The sequence below is a fragment of the Symphalangus syndactylus genome, chromosome 4, assembly GCF_028878055.3.
Source record: "Symphalangus syndactylus isolate Jambi chromosome 4, NHGRI_mSymSyn1-v2.1_pri, whole genome shotgun sequence".
In the NCBI taxonomy this organism is placed as follows: domain Eukaryota; kingdom Metazoa; phylum Chordata; class Mammalia; order Primates; family Hylobatidae; genus Symphalangus; species Symphalangus syndactylus.
The window spans coordinates 93976646-93981562 of NC_072426.2; positions in this window are offsets into that span (position 1 = coordinate 93976646).

Here is a 4917-nt window from a genome sequence, read left to right on the forward strand (position 1 = left end):
ATGTTGCCCAGGCTGGTCTTGAACTCATGACCACAGGTGACCCACCTGCTTTGGCCTCCCAACGTGCTGGTACTACAGGCATGAGCCACCATGCCTGGCCTCATTTCACCTCTTAAACTTGGGTTTTCTTTTGAGGCAGTTACACTTGATTTATAAGAATCCTCTCAGTTTAAAAATTCCATAAAATTCCAGAAGCACTATCCGGGAGAAGTAGTGAGTCCCCTGGGAGAAGTAGTGAGTTCTCTGTCTCTGGAAGCATTCAAGCAGAGTGAGAATAGTCAGTTGTCTGATACACTGTAGACAAAATTCGTACATTAGGCAGGAGGTTAATATTTGATTTGAATAATTAAGTCAATAATAAAAAATAGTATTGAGTATGTAATATGTGCCCAGCACTGTTCTAAGCATTTACACATGTCTCATTTATTTGATCCTTTCAGTAATTGCAAGGCGGGGTGGATACTATCCCCATTGTACAGAGGATAGTCTGATCAGAGGCAGCACTAACCAGAGATCTCACAACTAGGGAGAGATGGAGATTGGAAATCAGTTTGCTGCGGCCCCTACCAAGTCCTAATCACCACCCAATTCTGTCAGCAGCCTCCGGGCTCTGGGGTGGGCGTGTCTTCCCGCTGGCCTGGGATCTGGGTGCAAGGTGACCTGCCTGCCTCCTACCCGTCTCCCTCTGAGGCGGGGAATTGAGCGTGGAATGCAGACAGCAGGCTTGCCAACAAAGCTGCTTTCCCACAGCCTGCAGCAGAAAGCTGACTTCTGCTTCTTGGGGCTGCAAATGCTCTGAGCCCTTCACCAGCAGCCTTATTTTACAGAAGACGAAACTAACACCCAGAAAATGCAAGCTACCTACCCAAGGTCACAGAACAAACAAGTGGCACAGTTGCCTGGAGTCCTCACTTCCAGGCCAGTGCCTTGATGTTCTGTTTTGTTTTTATCTAAATCACATGACTGCAGTCGCTTGCATATGACAGTCTCTCGGTTTTCTGTTCTGAATATACATATTTCCTTTGTTTTGTTTTGTTTTGTTTTTTCCTTTGAGACAGAGTTTCACTCTTGTTGCCCAGGCTGGAGTGCAATGGTGAGATCTCAGCTCACTGCAACCTCCACCTCCCAAGTTCAAGCAATTCTCCTGCCTCAGCCTCCCGCGTAGCTGGGATTACAGGCGCCTGCCACAATGCCAGGCTAATTTTGTATTACTAGTAGAGACAGGGTTTCTCCATGTTGGTCAGGCTGGTCTCAAACTCCCGACTTCAGGTGATCTGCCTGCCTCAGCCTCCCAAAGTGCTGGGATTACAGGCGTGAGCCACCACGCCTGGCATGAATATACACATTTTCTAATCAAGGCCTGTGTATCAACTACAGCAAACTGGAGATTCACAACAGCGGCAATTATTCAAAACGAAACTCTTTGCCTATTACATTCTAAAAATTCTATTTTTTTCCTTTTTTATTATTATTATACTTTAAGTTTTGGGTTACATGTGCACAACGTGCAGGTTTGTTACATATGTATACATGTGGCCGGGCGCGGTGGCTCACGCTTGTAATCCCAGCACTTTGGGAGGCCGAGGCGGGCGGATCACGAGGTCAGGAGATCGAGACCATCCTGGCTAACATGGTGAAACCCCGTCTCTACTAAAAATACAAAAAAAATTAGCCGGGCGTGGTGGCGGGCGCCTGTAATCCCAGCTACTCGGAGAGGCTGAGGCAGGAGAATGGCGTGAACCCGGGAGGCGGAGCTTGCAGTGAGCCGAGATCGCGCCACTGCACTCCAGCCTGGGCGACAGAGCGAGACTCCGTCTCGAAAAAAAAAAAAAAAAAAAAAAAAAAAAAAAACATATGTATACATGTGCCATGTTGGTGTGCTGCACCCATTCACTCGTCACTTAGCATTAGGTATATCTCCTAATGCTATCCCTAATCTAACCTCACTCCTGCACAACAAGACATTTATTTCTTGTTGGTTCTGAATCCACACTTGTGCTCCTTTGAGGCAAGTTTCCTCACTAACATTGAGCCCCCTAATTACATATTAACCTTTGCCCCAGCTGTCACCCAGCCAGAATTCCCTCCACAGTCCTCTGCTTATCTGGCCTGCTGAGAACTCAGGATCAAACAGCACTGAGAATTCAACAATTATTTCTTTCTGCTTTTTTTTTGTTTTTCTCAAGATCTGCTTTTAGGAGAAGCAATCATTTCAACACTGCATTACAAATGAATTTATACCTCAGTCAGAAACAAGCAACCCCACACCCCACTCCCCACTAAGCTTTTCTTTTTTTTTTGGAGACGGAGTCTCATGCTGTTGCCAAGGCTGGAGTGCAGTGGTGCCATCTTGACTCACTGCAACCTCCGCCTCCCGGGTTCAAGCAATTCTCCCGCCTCAGGCTCCAGAGTAGCTGGGACTATAGGTGCAAGCCACCACGCCAGGCTCTTTTTTTTTTTTTTTTTTTTTTTTGAGACGGAGTCTCGCTCTGTCGCCCAGGCTGGAGTGCAGTGGCGTGATCTCGGCTCACTGCAAGCTCCGCCTCCCAGGTTCACGCCATTCTCCTGCCTCAGCCTCCTGAGTAGCTGGGACAACAGGCGCCCGCCACCACGCCTGGCTAATTTTATGTATTTTTAGTAGAGACGGGGTTTCACTGTGTTAGCCAGGACCGTCTCGATCTCCTGAACTGATGATCCGCCTGCCTCGGCCTCTCAAAGTGCTGAGATTACAGGCGTGAGCCACCGCGCCTGGCCAATTATTGTATTTTTAGTAGAGACAGAGTTTCACCATGTTGGCCAGGCTGGTCTCCAACTCCTGACCTCAAGTGATCCACCCACCTCTGCCTCTCAAAGTGTCAGGATTACATGCGTGAGCCACTGCACCCGGCCTCTTTTTTGTTTTTTATGGGCAATATGTACTTTCAGATCACATGTTGGTTTGGGGATCAACCTCAGAGTAAGATGCACATTCACATTCTGGAGGATGACACAGTTAGGGACAGGCTTTAGAATCCAGTGTGACCTTGGGCAGATCTTTCACCTGTTCTCAATCACATTTGTAAAACATAGGCAAAGACTGTGGCAACCTCACAAACAATGTTTGCTGAAAGGAGAAATAAGGGGTTTTCTGGGCCACTCCGTTCTCATCCTGTCACTCTCATGTCTCACTTCATCCTCAAGTGTAGTGGGAGATTATCATCAACTACTTCCCACCCGCCCACCCCTCATTGGCATCAAGGTCACCTCCACACTGAGGAACTGTGCCCTTTGCCACTCAGCTGGGGCCCAAAGCTCTGTTCTCCACAAAAGTCATAAAGGGACACTAATGGAAATACTGGCAAATCTTACTACATAGAAATATGAAAAGTTCTGTGTTAAAACTATTGTAAGCAAACTGAGAAAGCAATCATGAAACTGGGAGAAATATGTGCAACTCATAGCATGGGCAGAGGTGAACTTCCCCAATACATAAAGAGCTTTGACTATTCAATACAATGAAGCCTACTAACATGAAAAGAATAAAAAGAAGTAAAGGATATAAACATCTAGGTCACAGAAAAGGAAATACAAACGGTTCTGGACATTTTATTTATTTATTTTTTATTTCCTTTTTTTTTTTTTTTTTGAGATGGAGTTTCACTCTTGTTGCCCAAGCTGGAGTGCAATGGTGTGATCTCGGCTCACCACAACCTCCACCTCGCAGGTTCAAGCGATTCTCTTGCCTCAGCCTCCTGAGTAGCTGGGATTACAGGCATGCACCACCACGCTGGGCTAATTTTGTATTTTTAGTAGATACAAGGTTTCTCCATGTTGGTCAGGCTGGTCTCGAACTCCTGAACTCAGGTGATCTGCCCGCCTCGGCCTCCCAAAGTGCTGGGATTACAGGCATGAGCCACTGTGCCTGGCCAGCCACCGAACCTGGCCTTATTTTTTTAATTAAAACAAAAATTGCCAGGCACGATGGCTCACACCTGTAATCCCAGCACTTTGGGAGACCAAGGTGGGCAGATCATGAGGTCAAGAGATCGAGACCATCCTGGCCAACATGGTGAAACCCCGACTCTACTAAAAATACAAAAATTAGCTGGGTGTGGTGGTGTGCACCTGTAGTCCCGGCTACTTGGGAGGCTAAGGCAGGAGGATTGCTTGAACCCAGGAGGTGGAGGTTGCAGTGAGCCGAGATCACAGCCACTGCACTCCAGCTTGGTGACAGTGAGACTCCGTCTTAAAACAACAACAACAACAAAACCTAACGAACAAACAAAAAGCAAAAACAATTTTCCATCATGTTGAGGAACATATTTAAGAGTTTTGTGGCCAGGCCTGTAATCCCAGTACTTTGGGAGGCTGAGGGGGGCGGATCATCTGAGGTCGGGAGTTCGAGACCAGCCTGACCAACATGGAGACACCCCGACTCTACTAAAAATATCAAATTACCCGGGTTGGGTGGCCCATGCCTGTAACCTCAGCTACTTGTACGGCTGAGGCAGGAGGATCGCTTGAACCCAGAAGGCAGAGGTTGCAGTGACCCGAGATCAGGCCATTGCACTCCAGCCTGGGCAACAAGAGCGAAACTCCGACTCAAAAAAAAAAAGAGTTTTATGGGCCGGTCTCGGTGGCTCACTCCTGTAATCCCATCACTTTGGGAGGCTGAGGCTGGTGGATCACCTGAGGTCAGAAGTTTAAGACCAGCCTGGCTAACATGGTGAAACCTCGTCTCTACTAAAAATACAAAAATTAGCTGGGCATGGTGGCAGGCCCCTGTAATCCCAGCTACTCAGGAGGCTGAGGCAGGAGAATCACTTGAACCTGGGAGGTGGAGGTTGCAATGAGCCAAGATCTCGCCATTGCACTCCAGCCTGGGTGACAAGAGCGAAATTCAGTCTCAAAAAAAAAAGAGTTTTATGACATTCTTGT